General features: G+C 52.7%; 1 pseudogene; it reads left to right on the top strand.

Moving 5' to 3' along the window:
- Positions 1–12820: 12820 nt before the first annotated feature.
- LOC124508960 (suppressor of cytokine signaling 5-like) overlaps positions 12821–17289 on the top strand; it is a 49965-nt pseudogene continuing 45496 nt past the window's right edge.

Here is a 17289-nt window from a genome sequence, read left to right on the forward strand (position 1 = left end):
GTCATGACCTCACGGGTTTGTGGGTTTCATCTGGGCGTCGGGCTCTGGGCTGACAGCTCGGAGCTTGGAACAGGCTTCGGATTCTGTTGTCTCCTTCTCTCTCTGCCCCTCCCCCGCTGGCGCTCTGCCCCGCTCTCTCAAAAATAAACATTAAAAAAAAAAAAAAGAGTCGCTACTTCGTAAAGTACCTGACAATGTTTTCTCTCTAGTACAGGCCTCAAGGCAGTGGTCAAGCACCACACTGTGGTTGTGTTCCCCAGGACACCTTAAGAAACGCTCAGTGAAGACAGACCTACCGGGTCAATTGATTGGCTGGCTGATTGAACCGGGCGGGGTTCCAATGAACCGGGCGGGGCAAGGCCCCAGGGCCAGCACCCTGGCCAGCAGTAGGGAGAGGAAATGAATCTCAACTCCGCCCTCCTTTCTTTGATCTGACTTCAGTTTCCCCTCTCCTAGGGGCACACTTAGGCCCAAACCGGCTCCTGCAAAGATCCTGCTGGGATCCTGCTCTATCAAGGCCAGAAAACCAGCTCCCGTGAGTACTGGAGCAGCCTTGATGAATTCTGCCTGGCAGGGGGACCATAGCCCAGTTTCCCAATCGATGGCGCTCAGCAGAAGCCTTTTCAGAACAGAGCCAAAGAAAAATAGAAAGGATGGTTTGCTTAGTACACGGGACCTTGCTGGATGGGGACGGTATTTTCTCTCTTCTTTTCCTCTTAGTTACTTGTCAGTTATTCTAGCTTCTCCTTCTTCCTCTTTTCCCTCCTCCGCCCTCTTCTCTCACTCAACAGGGTAAAAGGTATTGTCTGTCTTACAGTAACAAAGGAGTGGCTCTCAGCTTTGTTACATCTGCTTCAAATAATGTTTGGAAAAAGATGAGGTATAAAATAAATGAATGGGTCCGTGATGGTTGAGTGGGTCACAGCAAACTAAGCATTCAGCGTTTGAGTTTGTTGTTAAAAGGGACTCTTTTTTCACTCGGGTTCCTAAAACCGTCAGGACAGGGACCAATTAAAGGCTGGCCAACACTTCCTGATAATTCTATTTTCTTTAAAGTGGGGGGTTCCTCGCTTGTATTTGTGGGTTGGGTTTATCAGGATATTGCATATTTCCAGAGTAATTGATCTGTAATCTAAGAACACCTGGCTGTCACCAGGTGGCAGGTGAGTGGTGCCCCCTTTGCGACCTGCTGTCCAAATGGCGAGTTTCCACAGCCAATGCTAAGAAACGCAACGTGAACTCCCTCGTTTAGCATCGGGGAAACTAAGGATTAGTGGGACTAGGTGAGGGGTCCAAGGTCGTGCAGTGAGTTAGTGACAGAGCCAAGGCTATGGGAGACAAATGGCATGACTTTCCTGGACCCCTAGAGCAAGGTTCTTTGGGATTAGAGTCAACTGAGGGCTTCCTGCAGTTGGAAGGGTAGAGGAAATTCCAATGATCGGAATTGCCAAGAGGCCCCTCATAGTTAAGCCACCTTCCTCCTGGATCTCTAATTTCTAGTTGCTAATATTTGTGAAAAAGGACAGAGTGGCGATTTTTTCCCCTTCAGATACATTTTTTAAAGACGAAGAGGAAAAGAAACAGAAAACAAAAAGGTGCTGCGAACATCGTCAGGCTTACGCCTGAAGAGGAAAGGAGTTGGTTTGTAGAACCTGGGAGAAAATGTAGCGGACATCTGTGGGCAGCCCAGGCAACCACTGGGGCCAGAGGGGTAGGCATCTGGGTTGCTGAAGAGATGAAAACTAGATACCAGCTGGTCCCTGGCCACAATGCCTGCCTGAACCACCTCCAGTGCCCTGGGCCTGAGCTGTGGGCCTCCCTGAGTCCCCAGAAACCACCCCTCCCCAGCAGAAGACACCTGCCTGTGGCCCCCTCCGTTTGCTGGGCCCCTAAAGTGATCTCTGAGAGCAGGACAGGCTACTTGACAAGTCTCAGGAAACATATCCCTAAAACTGCCCTGAGTTCTGGCCTCAGATCATTCCCTCGCCTAAAGCAAACCTCAGCCTGCAACGGAGTCAGGCTGTTAAACACAGATTACTGTGCCCCACCCGGGTCTGGCGTGGGGCCTGATAATTTGCATTTCTAGCAAGTTCCTGGATACTGCTGATGGCGCAAGTCCTGCCATCGAGAATCTTGGCTTCAAGCATCACCCTCGTCACTGGCTCCATCTTTTAGGAGGTGAAATGGCCTGGCGAGATGGGAGGAAGCCTCGATTTGGAATCAGGCTCACTAGCCTTGTGAGGTGTCCGGGGTGGGGGGGGGGAGGCGGTGGGGGCAAGTCAGTTCGTCACGTCACCTCCCTACGTCTCAGTTTCCTCACCTGGAACATGAGACGTCTAGAATATTCTTTCCCTGAAGTTTTTGTCTTAGACACACGGTGACGTTGATGTGGTTTTCTTTCCAGGGCTCCTGTCCCCGCCCCCCACCCTCCCACACACATTGGAACCACCCCGGGGGCTTGTTAGAATCGCGCAACCTTTATTCAGCCATCATTTGGAGTAGAGACTGGAAAGTGTGTTCTCCTTTGTGCCCCTCCCCCTTTCTGCCAGGAGAGAGAGTCTTGAACCAACTTCAATCAAAAAATATATATATATGTATCGAGCGTCGACCATGTGCCCGGCACTCTTGGGGGCACTTGGAATACAGCGGTGAATAAGAAGGACAAAGATCCCCGCCCCAGTGCAGCTTACAGTCTAAGAGGTGGAGTCACACATCACCTTCTGGGGGCCACCATTCAACCAGCTACGGGCACCAAGAAGCACATGATGTATCGCCTCAAAGCGTGTGCTCGGCCACAGGGCTCCGCAAGTCAGATGGACTCTTTCAGTCCGCAGGGTGGATGTCTACGAAGTGGGCCAACACACTTGGGCTGCTGAATGTGCTGTGAGGTGCACTCCAGCCCCGTGCATGTGCCAGTATAGACTAAAGGTTATGAACAGCCCCTCCTGTACCACTTTACTCTTACAAAACAGGTTCACCTCTTTTTACCTGATCTGATCTGAAATCAACCCACAAAGGAAACAGTCATAAAGTCACATGGAGGAGATCTAAGAATATTTATAAAGCAGTATGTGGCGGGGGGTGGGGGGGTGGGGAGGCGGCTGGGAGGTTCAGTCAGTTAAGCGTCTGACCTCAGCTCTGGTCATGATCTCACGGCTCGTGAGTTCAAACCCCATGTCCAGCTCTGTGCTGACAGCTCAGAGCCTGGAACCGGCTTCAGTTTCTGTGTCTCCCTCTGTCTCTGCCCCTTCCCTGCTCATGCTCTGTCTCTCTCTCTCTCTCAAAAAGAAATTTACATTAAAAAAAATTTTTTTTTTTAATTCAAAAGGCGATACATAAACAAGACACCGACCTCAATGTCTCAGCTCTGGATGGAGGAAACAAGGGGTGATATGAGCACGTGAACAAGGGTAAATCTTGGCTGGGCTTTGACTGAGGGAAACAAACTTGGGAGGCTCAACGCTGTGTAGTCCGAGGATTATAAAAACCACCATTTCTCTGGTGCCCCAGGAGTTAACGTGTTGGGCACCGCGCATACACTATCTTCTATCATCACAGCCAAGGGTGATGCTAACATATTTAACAACCAGGAAGACCTGATATCAATCTGCCAGAAACATCGCTCTGGAACCATGTCTGCAGGCTCCTGCTGGGTGGGACATGACCCTCGGGCTGGATGTCTTGGGGCCCCGGAAGGGGGTGGCTAGAATGTTAGAAGCGGAAGGAAACCCAGGGGCTCAGGGCAGTGGCTCTTCAGCAACCGCTATGGATGCATTCGAACATTCTAACAACTGGAACGCCTCCACTTATGGGTGCAGGTTGGGTAACAAGCCTTGCAAGGTAGGCACTGATGTGATGTCCCCGCTTTATAGATGAGGGTGCCAAGGCTCAAAGTGGGGGGAGATGTCCTTGAGGGCCCAAGGCTAAGAAGGGAGATACTTGGCTGGGAAGAAAGGATGCCAGGGTCGCCGGGAGGGTGTGGGAGCATCTGGGCCACAGCTTTGGAGAGTGAAAGATTTCAGCTAAGAAATCTCCCCTGACGGTTTTCATCCAAGGAGCTTAGAGCAAAACAGCCACTCATCGGTTAGCTCACAACGGGTGGGGGGGATCTCAAAGCAGCTTCTTCCTCCCCAGGGAGCCCGGAGTCTCACGTTAAATAGGATGAGAACTTATCAGGCGTGCCCAGACGCTGAGGCCACCCTCCCCACGAGGGACAGCGTGGCGCTCCAGCTGCCCAGCTGGGCAGTCCGGTGTGCAAGACACAGAATGGAATGGAATGTCCAGACACTGCCGGGCAGAGGGCCATGGAACAGAACATTTCAACGTGGCGGCAGGAAAGGGCTGGCAGAAATCAAAGACACTGGCCGATCAGGGGTATTTAGGAAACACTTGGCGTGTGGAGCATAAGCCGTGTAAGAGGTCAGCCAGGAGTCCTCTGCCAGGGTTTCAAATCACGCAACCGGCAAGCAGGGGGAGGCTGTGTGCCGCACCCCTGCTTCAGCCACGGCGCTTCTCTTTCACTTGGTTTATGCATTAGGGTGCCGATTCCAATTGCACGAAAGGGTTCCGCGGCTCAAAGCCATTTCCCTGGGTTGGCAAACCACCGACCTCATTCACTGGGCCCATTGTACTGATGAGGAAACTGAGGCACAGAGTTGGAGTGAGCGGCTGTCACCCAGTGGGTGTGGTCTCCTGACGGCTAGTCCAGTATTCTGTTCACTTGCCCCCCGCCCCCTCCTCCTTATCTCTGCTAGGCACAGGGTTGGGGGAAGGAAAGTAAAATAATGCTTGTCCTTATGGGCGAATTTTGTTATGGAGAAAAAGACTGAAATCCCCAAAGCTCTCATCCCCGGGTGGATTATGTCTGGCAGGGATGGGGAGGTCAGTTGTTCTGGAATGTTGGTGACGAGGGGGTGATCAGTCAGGCCCCACAGGATGAGCCGGACAGGAAGGGGCAGAAAGGAGCAAGGGGGACGCTGGGGAGGAAGGGCGTGAGGAAAGCGGTGGCAGCCGGTGGTGGAAAGATCCCGAGGAGGCCTGGGACGTTGGCCGTGCCCCTCCGCCAAGCAGCCAGTGTCTCAGACCACAACTGGTGTCCAACCGTGTAACAGATCAGAGCAGTGTTTCCCAAACTCCACTGGCCCACAGAACGACCTGGGGGCTTTTCCATAACACAGGGTCCTGGGTCCTGGCCCTTCTGAGGGAGGTCGTTCAACTAGTGCACTGTGAGAATCTCAAGACCCCCTGAGTTCCCCTTCCGGCTCTGAAATTCTCTGACTTTTACGATGCTTCCACGGGCATTTGGATCTCTCCCCATAGAACTCAAACAGCATCCTTTTCTCCACCAAAGAGGAGTCCTTGACATGTGCACCTGTCCAGAGCCTCCAGGAACAAGAAGAGATGCGTCTCTCAAGGAGGGAATTGGGTTTATGACTTCGGCTCAGGTCATGATCACGTGGCTCGTGGCTTCGAGCCCCATGTCGGGCTCTGTGCTGACAGTTCAGAGCCTGGAGCCTGCTTCCGATCCTGGGTCTCCTTCTCTGTCTCTGCCCCTCGCCCGCTCACGCTCTGTCTCTCTCTCTCTCTCTCAAAAATAAATAAACATTAAAAAACTGTTTAAAAAAAGAAAGAAGGAAAATCACCCCAAATGTCATTTTAATCATACCTGGTATTGAGTTTCTGAGATATGTTCTTCTAAACTTGTTTCTATCCAAATGAAATCCTGCTCAATTTCTTTGGTAAATTCACTTCCCCCGACACTTCTCGTCTTGCGTTTCTTTGAAAGAACAGAAGCCCTCATAGCTTCTCATCACCAGGCTTTGAATGCCCCTCCGTCTTTACATGTCCTGGTCGTTCCACCTATTGTGACAGAAGTGGGTTTGTGCATGTCAAAAACCAATCCCCCCTTCCCACCGGGGCACTGGATGCCGGCCTCTCTCTCCTCCCAGTGACCCCACTTGTCATTGCCCCAGCTGTCTTACATCCTCAGGGTCTCATGCCCCGGATCATCCCCAGTAGCATACAAACCTGCTCTAATATCTCCTCTGTTTAAAAATCCCCTCCTTGGGGGGCGCCTGGGTGGCTCAGTCGGTTAAGCGGCCGACTTCGGCTCAGGTCATGATCTCGTGGTTGACGAGTTCGAGCCCCACGTCGGGCTCTGTGCTGACAGCTCGGAGCCTGGAGCCTGCTTCGAATTCCGTGTCTCACTCTCTCTCTCTGCCCCTCCCCCGCTCATGCTCTGTCTCTCTCTGTCTGAAAAATAAATAAACATTAAAAAAAATTTAAAAAAAAATCCCCTCCTTGGGGCATCTGACTGGCTCAGTCAGTAGAGTGAGCAACTCCTGATCTCGGGGCTGTAGGTTCGAGCCCCGTGTTCGGTGTAGAGATTTCTTAACCATAAAATCTTTTTAAAAATTTTAAAATAAAAATCCCTTTAAAAAATTTTTAAAATAAAAATCCCTCCTTGGCCACTGTTATTACTTTCCTAGGGCTCTTGTGACAAAGTACCACACACCAAGTGGCTTAAAACATCAGAAGTATATTGTCTCACAGGTCTGGAGCCTAGAAAGCCCAGATCAAGGTGTTGGCTGTGTTCCCTCTGAAGCCTGCAGGTGAGAATCCTTCCTTGCCTCCCCCCAGTTTCTGGGGGTGGCTGGCAATCTTTCATGTTCCTCGGTTTGCAGCCACATCTCTTCAATTCCTACCGCTGTCCTCACGTGGCCTCGGTCCTCTCTCCTTTCGTCTGAGTCTCTCCTCCTCTCTCACAAAGACTGCCCCGTTGTCCTTTGGGATTAAAATCCCACCGGACTCCAGTAGGACTTCATCTTAATTTATATCTTCATGACATCGGCAAAGACCCTATTTCCAAATAAGGTCACAGTCACAGGTACCAGGGGTTAGGACTCAACAGGACTCTGGGGAGGGTGGGAGGGGGACGCAGTTCAACCCCCAACCACTGCCGCTTCCCTCCTGCACCTGCTCTGTCTCTGGTTCCCTCCCCCGACACATCTGGAAGCTGGTTCCATCACCCCACCCCCACCCCTCCCAATCCTCCCCCCTCCCCCCAGGCGTCCTTGTCCTTAATCCCCTCGTCCCTGGGCACCACGGGGGTACTTGTGCCATCATCCAAGCCATTGCTACACTGCCCTTCCAAACTCGTACCTGGCCTCTCTGCTCTCCCACTCTCGCCCCTGGATTCATTCGTTCACTGAACAGAGTGCTCTCGTAGAAATAAAAACCAGCTCTGCTTAAAACCCTCCAGTAGCTTTGTATCACACTTGGAATAACATCTAAGTCCTTCACGTGGCCTGTGAGGGCCTTCGACCTCTGCCCTGCCTGCTTCTCTCACACCAACTCCCTCATGTGTCCCTTCACGCGCTGACCGCGGTTTAGGGTCTCTCCCCTCCCCCTCCCCTAGAAGGTGAGCCCCCGGAAAGCAGACACCTTGTCTTTTTATGTGTGTACATTGGGGGTGACAGCCTCCAGGATGATCCCCAATGACCCCTGCCTCCTAGGATTCCTGCCGCCTCCTGCAGTCCCACACCGAAGAGGGCGGATTTGCACAATCAAAGGAATGTAGCAGAGGTGCCAAGGTGTGCCTTCTGAGGCAGGTCCTGACAGACCCTGCGATCTTTGTCCTCTTCTCCGGGATCACTTCCTCCAGTGAGCCAGCCGCCATGTTGTGAGGGCACTCAAGCTGTCCTACGGAGGCCTCCTCACAGCCACATGAATGAGTCCTCTCGGAAGCAAGCCTCTAGCCCTGTCAAGACTACAGGTGACACGGCTGCGCCTGGCCTTTTGACCATAACCTCACGAGCGGCCATGAGCCAGAAGCCACTTCTGAATTCCCAGCGCGCAGAAACCATGAGGTAATAAACATTCGCTGTTTTAAGGCACAAAGTTTTGGGGAGTCATTTGTTGCACACCAATAGATAACTAACACACTTATAAATGTATTTTTTATTTTATTAAGCGTATTTATTTTGAGAGAGAGAGTGCGCGAGCATGGGGAGAGCAGAGAGAGAGAGGGAGAGAGGGAGAAACCCAAGCAGGCTCTGTGCGGTCAGTGCAGAGCCCAAAGTGAGGCTCGAATTCTCAAACCGCCCGTGAAAGCGTGACCTGACATGAAGTCAGGAGTCTGACGCTGAGCCCCCCAGGCCCCCCAAATATATTCCTTCGTTAAAAGGTGGCATCATAAGATACGCACTGTTCAGAAAGCAACTCTTTCGTTTAAATGGTGTCTCATGATTTTCCTAGGATAAATTCTTAGAAGTGGCATCTCTGGGTTAAAGAATGTATTTTGGGCTCCATGTTTTCAAATTGTGCTTCCAGAAAGCTTATGCGATTCTTTCCAGTAGGATCTGAGAACACCTGTTCAGTAGGCAAAGCCTGCAAAAACTTTTGCCATTTGCCCATCTGATAAGTTTTTAAAATAGCCTTTGATTATGGGAAGGTACATTCCTTTGATCCTTAATTACAGCAGCTTTGAAACTGCCCGAGAGCAGCCCTGGGTGGGTAGGATGCACAGGTGAAGGCCCAGATGGCACTTCTCCCCACCCCACCCCCCAACAGCCCTTGCAAGAGCCTGCACTTCCTGGGTCTCTAAGCTCCCCCCTCTTTTCCTCTCCCCAGGGAGAGAAAGGAATAAGGGCTTTCCTTCTGGAGGCCAGGCTGGGGTCTCAGTTTGTCCCTGCAGGTGAAGGCGCTGCCTTTGCTGAGCCCCCGCAGGCTGCAGACCTGACCTGCTGGCAGGGTGAGGTCCAGCGGTGGGACCTCCCCACTGAGCCGCCTGTTCCCCATCCTGAGGAGAAAGCCCAGCCTCCGTTTCCCCACGCCCAGTCCATTTGTCCAAGGTGCTTAAGAAATGGCATTTAAGGGGCGCCTGGGTGGCGCAGTCGGTTAAGCGTCCGACTTCAGCCAGGTCACGATCTCGCGGTCCGTGAGTTCGAGCCCCGCGTCAGGCTCTGGGCTGATGGCTCGGAGCTTGGAGCCTGTTTCCGATTCTGTGTCTCCCTCTCTCTCTGCCCCTCCCCCGTTCATGCTGTGTCTCTCTCTGTCCCAAAAATAAATAAACGTTGAAAAAAAAAATTTAAAAAAAAAAAAAAAGAAATGGCATTTAAATTAGTAATGGCACTGACCAAACCTGGGTTAGCTTCCTAGTCAGACTGAGCCATTTAGAGCTCCACTCATCAGAAAGAAGGGGGGTTCCCTGCTCTCTGGGAGGCCTCCTGATCTGCTTGGGGTGCCCACAGACCTCTGCTGGGCTTGCTTCCCTCTTTCTGGGGGAGGGGGATGGGGACCTCGGGGAGGGAGGGAGAGGGGGAGGAGCAGGGGCCAGCAGGGAGGGAGGGAGAGAGGGAGGGGAGAAAGGGGAAGTGGGGAAGAGAGAAGAAAGGAAAAGGGAAATAGAGGGGACCAAGGAGGGAAGGAGAACAGAGTAAAGAACAAGAAGGCAGCGAGGCAGATGGGTGCCTCACTCACACACACACACACACACACACACACACACACCGGATTTGTTTGGCACTTAGTGGTATCACCAAAGCATACAACTCAACTCCAGAGCGGGGGTGAGGAATGCTGATTTTATGGGCTTCCCTTGCAGGGAAGGAGCAGGTCACATCACACCCCAGCATAGCAGACCCTCATCAAATGCTCCCCTTTTTCCTCTCCCCTAACTCTCCCGAAGCCTAGATTTGAAAGGTCTCTTCAATTTGTGGGGGCTTCAGAACCCCACGGAGCAGGACCGCTCCCTGGTCTGCAGGCTGGCCACGCCTCTGGCCCCCGGAGGCCCTCCCTCTCCTCTCTCCATCTCCCAGCTCCCCTGGGTTATTCTAGAAGCCAGATCAGCCCTCTGGCCAGAGTTGTGTGGTTCTCCGAAGGCTTCTGTCTCCCTGGAGCCCCCGCAACCCATCAAAGGCCCAGGTAACTCATCCAGCTTCTCCCTAACTTATTTTTGCCCAAGAACGGGACAGATAGCGGCTGCCTGGTGGATGTGAGGGCGTCCAGAAAAAATTCACCGGTCCTCTGGATCCGTCCGTTCTTGGAGCATGCGCGTCTCCACCTTCAGTCCGTGTAATGGGCATTCTGACCTCGTACTAGCTGGTGCCTGTTTCCACGTTTCTACACAGCTCACAGCTCCTTAGAGATGGGCTGAGAGGCAGGGAGGAAGAGAAGCCTGGGTTGTCCCCTGTACTTGCAGGACTCTGAACCACAAAATGGATCATTTGCTCAAGGTCACAGGGTTAAAAGGTCTGAGGAAGGACCACGGCTTTGCCTCTCCAGTCCCCGTTCAAGTCTCTTCCGTACCCCCTGCTCAGGACTGCGATACGGGTTCCCTGAGCCCTAGGCACTTTTGCCTTCATGGACCCCTTCCACCATAAAAAGTATATTTTATGATTGTGTTGGTATGAAGACAGACAAAATCCCAGCTGGATTCGTTATTCTGTGTTCATTAGTATGATACGCGTTTTTTTCCTTTGGATTTTACAACAAGCTGAAAACCTTTTCATGGCCCCCGAGAGTCCCGTGGGCCCCAGACACGGCGCCTGCTGTCCTCAGGGACCAGTGGGCCAGCCCTGCAGCCCGGCATTAAACGCTCTGCCCGCTTTCCGAAGTGTTTCCATGACGTGGAGAGAGAGGAGATTATTAGGAAGAAGAAAGATCTAGCTGATTAATAATGTAAATACCCATGTGCCTCACAGGCCTCCAGCTGGGAAACACACAACAGCCAGAATTGATCCCCCAAGCAGCCAGGAGGCTGGAGTTCAGCTTCCCCTCCGGTGCTTGGGTTCCACTGGGTCCTCCTTAACCTCTTAGTACTCACTCCATCCTTCCTACTCCATCACACCGAAACTAGCTTCCGGATCTGTGCACCAAACACCTGTCACTAGGGCCACTACAGAGACAGATTCTTCGCTCTCTCTCCCCGCGAGTCCACATCAAGGACGCTTATCACGAAGATCAACGGGAAATGCGTGGTGACTGGGGACATCACCGATGGTCCAAAGTGATGTCCGGAGAGCGTTCAATTAGGAGGCCAAGTCGCTCCTTCCATGTGAGCCTTTGAAGTTCTCAGGCAATGGCTTCTATAATTCTCCTTCAGGTAATGACAAGGGTCACAGCTTGTCTTTGACCACAGACGGCACCTGTGGTTTGGAGATGCTACGAGGCCCCCTGCCCAGGGCGGAGCAGACATTTCCACCCCGTCACGCACTCCGTCGAGGCTGCGGTTGCCCTTGGAATCCTTCACAGCCCCGGCAGGGTGGCGTCCCGCTGGCACCTGCCAGACCACACCCAAGCGAGCGTCCTGCTGGAGACCTGTTAGCTAATCCCTGATCTCAGCCCTCCACGTCAGTCCCTGTCCTCCATTCTTTTTGTAACCTTGAAGAAATGTGTTCATTAGGAATCCAAACAGCACTGCCTATTTCGAACCCTTGAAACCATAAGTATGTGTGTATATATATTATAAAAAATATATTATCACTGTACACATAAATAACCACGGTCCCTGTTTCACAAAGGCTGAAAGTGAGGCTTGAAGAGGTGGAATATTGAACCCAGAACATAACAACTAACAAATGGGAGAGCCGGGGTATGCAGGCAGACGGAGTAGCCCAAGCCCAGAACATAGCTCAATGGAGATGTGAATTCTAGTAGGATAAACCCTTACACTGATGATGACATGTTGACTCTGGGATTCCTGGCGGTGGGGAGGTAGGAAGATCGGGGTGTCATTACCCCAGAATCACATCATGTGAGCCTGCCTCGTGAGACTGAGATCTTCATGTGCTCTCCCCTCAAAGGCTTTAAAGGGAAGGGTAAGCGGGCTGCTGTGGGGCCATCGATCTGCTTCTCCAGGGCTCACTTGCCTCTCTTGGGAGGCTCTCAACCTCCTTGGGAGACCCTGGCAGTGTCTGGGCAAGAGGCAGATCTCCGCGGCGGCCTCCGCAACAACGGTTGGCTCTCCTCGTAACTCTAGGGACCCAGAGTTACAGGAAAGCTCACCGCTTCTCTATTTTCACCAGTCATCTCCCCGGAGGAACCCTTGAGGCCTGTAAGTCATGCGCCCAAAAGAGATTAGAATAAAGCAGGGGGAAGGAAGCATAGAATCGGCCCCACCCCGCATGCCTGCATCAGGGAAGGACGGTGTCGAGGCTGGAGTTTGAGGGTTTCTCCTGATTCTCTTGTCTGCTCCTCTCTTCTCTCTTGGCCTCCTATCCGCTTCCACTGACTTCCTTTCCTGGTCCAGGCCTTTGGGATAGCCCTTTGAATTGGTTGCACAATCTGAATTTTACAATACAAAATTGAAGACATTAGGTAATTTGCCCAGGGTCACGCTGCTGGAAGGCAGAGCTGGGAGTCTGTCCCATGTTTGTTTGGCTGTAGGACCTTCCCTCCCTGCCTCCTGTCCCCGTCCCAACCTCCTCCCCGCCCATCAAGCTGAGCAGTACATCAGAACTATCATACAGATGGGTTTCATCCTTCTGGGTACCATCATCCCTTCCGTGGGGTCACCAGTGCCTCGGAATCACCAACAGGGCGGGTGAAACACAGATACCCTTTCCCCCCAGGTCCTAATGCAGGAGGTCTGGGGAGGGGCCTTTGAACTTGCGTTTCGAATGAGCTCCCAGGTGCTGCTGCGGGGGGACCCCACTTTTAAGACCTCCCAAATCATAAGCTTGGCTGTCTAATGGTGGAGTTCAGGCTCATAACAGAAAACTAGTTGAGGCTTGAGGGATTTTTCCAGCGACCCTGGAATCACACCAAGCAGGCAGCTGCCTCCTCGCCCCCAGGCGGGCTGCTTTTGCGCAAGTCTTTGATGTTCTTCAAGGTGGAGCCAGAGAATGTGCGGTGTAACTGGATCTTTGGGGAAGGAACCTCAGCCGGCCCTGGCCCTGGCCCTGGCCGTGCCCAAGCGCAACAAGAAAACAAGAGGAAAAACCGGGACAGCAGGTGTGGGGCCACTCCAGAGGCTGCAGTGAGCTTTTCCTTAGCAGGAGCCCTATTTGTCCTCAGGGTGAATCTGACAGGCGGTTGACAGGCCACAGCAGCTGTGGCCCAGTCACAGCAGCTGCCCCCACCTGGCCAGCAATTAACACAAAGCGTCGCGGGGGCGGGGTGGGGGTGGGGGGTGGGGGGTGGTGAGTCAGGGGCTTAGAAGGCAGAGCAACTGCTCCCCTCGGAGGACTCCACCGGGGGTCGGGGTAGCTGCCCCACTGCCTGACACGTGGAGGGCACAGGGAAGGGCTTCCTGGTCACCCAGCTGTCCCCTCCTTAAGAGGGGGGGAAACCCAGGTTCAAGAGGAGGTAGGTAATGAGGACGGAGTCTGAATGACCATACAGGCTCCAATACCGGCCCCCGGCCATTCTTTTTTTTTTTTTTTTTTTTTTTTTTTTAATTTTTTTTTTTCAACGTTTATTTATTTTTGGGACAGAGAGAGACAGAGCATGAACGGGGGAGGGGCAGAGAGAGAGGGAGACACAGAATCCGAAACAGGCTCCAGGCTCTGAGCCATCAGCCCAGAGCCCGACGCGGGGCTCGAACTCACGGACCGCGAGATCGTGACCTGGCTGAAGTCGGACGCTTAACCGACTGCGCCACCCAGGCGCCCCTCCCCCGGCCATTCTAATAAGAGCCTAACATTTATTGGGCATTTACTAGTTCCAGGCACTGGGCAAAGCACATTAAATGGATCCTATCATTTACTCCCTGCAATAACACTATTAGGACTTTACAGTCCTCATTTTGCATGTAGGGAAAGTGGGGTGCAGGGAGATTGAGTAACTGGCCTGAAGCAGCACAGCTAGTAAGCAGCAGAGCTGGGATCCGAGCAGAAACCTTCCCTCTCCAGATCCCGTGCTCTCTGTTACACTGCATCCCGCGTGAGCCTGGATTCCCACCGGTCACTGCTCGTTCATACATTGCTTTCGTGGATTCCCAGCGGTCACTGCCGCTTTCAGTCATACATGCATTCGTGGATTCCCTCGCTTAAACATATTAGGCCCTAGGGGCCCCTGGGGGGCTCCGTTGGTTAAGCGTCCGACTCTAGCTCAGGTCATGATCTCATGGGTTGTGAGTTTGAGCCCCGCGTCGGGCTCTGTGCTGACAGCTCGGAGCCTGGAGCCTGCTTCAGATTCTACATCTTCCTCTCTCTCTGCCCCTCCCCTGCTCATGCTCTCTCTCTCATAAATAAACATTGAAAAACCAACCAAACAAAACATATTAGGCACTGGGTAGTAAGAAAGGAAGGCAAGTTCACAGGATGTGGAGAAGAAAAACAAGAGATTCATAGCATGACAAAGGCCCTGAAGGGTTAAGTACAAGGACTGGGGTTGTGATATGAAGGACCCTCACCCTTAAGGGCAGGGAAGGCGCCCTGGAGACACCATTAGAAGTTGTAACACTTGAATAAGTAAATGAATCAACCAGTCTTCTGACCCGTTAGGGGCTCACTTGGTCTGGATGTGACATAGGTTAGGCAGATAGTCCCATTTGGGAAGCTTGAGAACCTCCTTTTCTGGTGGTTTTCACTTGGGAATCATCTGGAGACCTTCCAGAAATCCCTACGCCCTGCCTCATGCCCGTCAATCAGAATTCAGGGCGGGGACTTCCCAGATGATTCCAAGTGTAACAGAGTTTGGCATCCCTGTTCTAGACAGTTCCCGTGCACTCCAGTAGAGAGCTTAGCAAGTTCTTACAGGCTTCTTGCTCCTGTTTTGCAGCGAATGAGCCAGGGTTCGAGGAGAGCTAGAGTGGATCCCTGGTGATCCTGGAGTTTCCAGCAGAGGCACTGCAAAGAAGGGCCTGGGGGCACCAGCTATGCTTTTCTGCTTTTCTGACTGCTTCCGGCTGAAGTTTCAAACTTGAGAACAAACGGTGTTTGTGAGGAGGGGTCGGCTGGATAGACGTGTAAAGCGAGATTGGAACTCCAGATCTGTATTTATCTTTCCCTCTCTCTCCGTGCATACACAATCACAGAGTCGAATCTCTGGATCCGGGATTCCAGACCTCGGCTGATGCTGAAGAAACGGTTGCCTCCTAGCAGAGGGATTCAGTGCATCTCAGCAAGACTTGGAAGAAACTTTTTGGTAAAAAGAACGTGAGCAACAGCAATGGCCATTTCTGAGCTCTCACTAAAGGCGGCTCCAGGCCAAACACTGTTCCTTTAACCCTCACACCAAATTCAGCAAGGAAGTATTAGGATTATTCCCATTTTAGGAACGAGGAAATGGAGTCCTAGGGAGGTCGCCCGGCCCCTCAGGGGAAGAAGCAGGGTTTGAGTCCAAGTTCCAAAGCTCTTCCCACTAGACCACGCCCTCTATGGAGTATAAAGGAGTCACCGACGTGAGAAGGGGAGCCTTGACCCAAAATTTAAGGGGGATGAAGGAGTCCAGATAAAACTGACTCCACGGAAGGCTCCTTCTCCCACCAATCCTTCTATTCGATCATTTCCATCTGTAAAACCTCCATCTTTTAAAAGGCCCTCCCTTGACCCCACCAGCCCTCTGGTTACTGCTCCAATCTTGCAAAGTGCCAAGTTATCTGTGTTTGCACGAGAAGGTATGTATGAGAGATGAGCTGGAGGGAGAGGCAGGGGTATCCCCTGGATTGGGAGGACTCTGTGTCCTTGGGGCTGTTGGGGGCGGGCCCATTCTTGTCTTCCTTCCCCCGTTTCTCTCTCTGCCTCCCCAGGAAGGACTCTGTAGAGGCTGGGGCAGACGAAGAGCTGTGGATGGCCAGACAAGGGTGAGGGCATAGGGAATCCGGGCCACGAGCTGAGATAGGTGCCTGGGTCCTGCTCACGGGAGATCCGGCCAGCACGACCTGAGATGTGGTCATTATCCAGACTTTATTCTCCCTCGAACGGTTAGGCCCCGGGTTACGTAATTGGAGTCTGAAGGAAGTCCTAATTTGTAGGAAACCCACAGTACGTGAGATGCGGTGTCAGGATGTTTAACATACTTTTATTTCATTCACGGCCCAAGCAGTGAAGTAGGGAATGTTGCCTTCGTTTTCTGGAGGAGGACACAGGCACAGGAAGGCAAAGACCAGCACATGTCGAGCCAAAAACTTCAGTCCAAGAAACAGCTTGTGGGGGCTGGGGGAAGAGGGGGTGGGGGAGAACCTGCCTTGCTGGCTTTCTCTCGAAGAGTATTCCGAAGAGTATGTGGGTGGGAGGAAATGGTAGCTTCGGTGGCCACGGAAAACCCACCCACGCTGTCATTTCGTGCTTCATGCCCTTGGAGGCGGACAACCTGACTCCAGCCCCGATACTGGGTCCGCTCACGGGGAACGTGGCACGGTGATCACCAGACCCACGCGTTGCGTAACCCCACACGTCAGAACGAGCACCTGATGCCGTCGTTTTAAACAGGATGTCAAGAGGGGCGCCTGGGTGGCGCAGTCGGTTAAGCATCCGACTTCAGCCAGGTCACGATCTCGCGGTCCGTGAGTTCGAGCCCCGCGTCGGGCTCTGGGCTGATGGCTCAGAGCCTGGAGCCTGTTTCGGATTCTGTGTCTCCCTCTCTCTCTGCCCCTCCCCCGTTCATGCTCTGTCTCTCTCTGTCCCAAAAATAAATAAAACGTTGAAAAAAAAAAAATTTAAACAGGATGTCAAGAAACAAGCGAGGGACTAACCGGGGCAGCCTCTTGATCCGCCCCGCTTGCCGGGGAAGCTTCTCGGAGGAGACCGGGTTTCAGAACTGCTGGGTCGGGGTGGTGGCTGGAAGGGGGTGTGGGACTCAGCGTGCTTTCTCACCTGGCTCTGCTTACCACCAGCTGTGATTACTAACTTCTCCCAGCCTCAGACTTCCCATCTGTAGAATGGGAACAACCTTTCTTCATAGGGCTGCTGTGGGAGTTAAAGGAGACCCAGCATGTAGGGCCCTTGGCACAAAAATGGCAGCTCAGTGAATGGTCGCCCGCTGACAGAGAAATGGCTTGGCTTTCAGAAGTGAAGGGAGGGGAGCTATAGCTTAGAGAGGAGGGAAGCTGTTTCTTTGTACCCTCGGACCCGAGAAGGGACAAGGGCAGCCCCTTGCCAGCCCTTCAGGATTCTTGGAGAAGAATCCCAGGAGTTCATGGAACTTCTCCACAGATTCCTGGAGAATTCTGATCCTGAGCTGCTAAAAAAGGAGAGGATGTCTGGATGCGGCTCTTTTCCCTGCGGTTCCTTGTGAAGAGAGGACGAGAGGCTTAGAAACAGCTTCACCCCTTAGACAAGACAGTCTGCAAGATGTGGAGACCACAAGGCATGTCCCTGCTTTCAAAGAATGTACTGTGCAGCC

This window comes from Lynx rufus, unplaced genomic scaffold (genome assembly GCF_022079265.1).
Source record: "Lynx rufus isolate CCGP_SWC_20201006 ecotype Redwood Valley unplaced genomic scaffold, mLynRuf1.p SCAF_13, whole genome shotgun sequence".
Taxonomy (NCBI): Eukaryota; Metazoa; Chordata; class Mammalia; order Carnivora; family Felidae; genus Lynx; species Lynx rufus.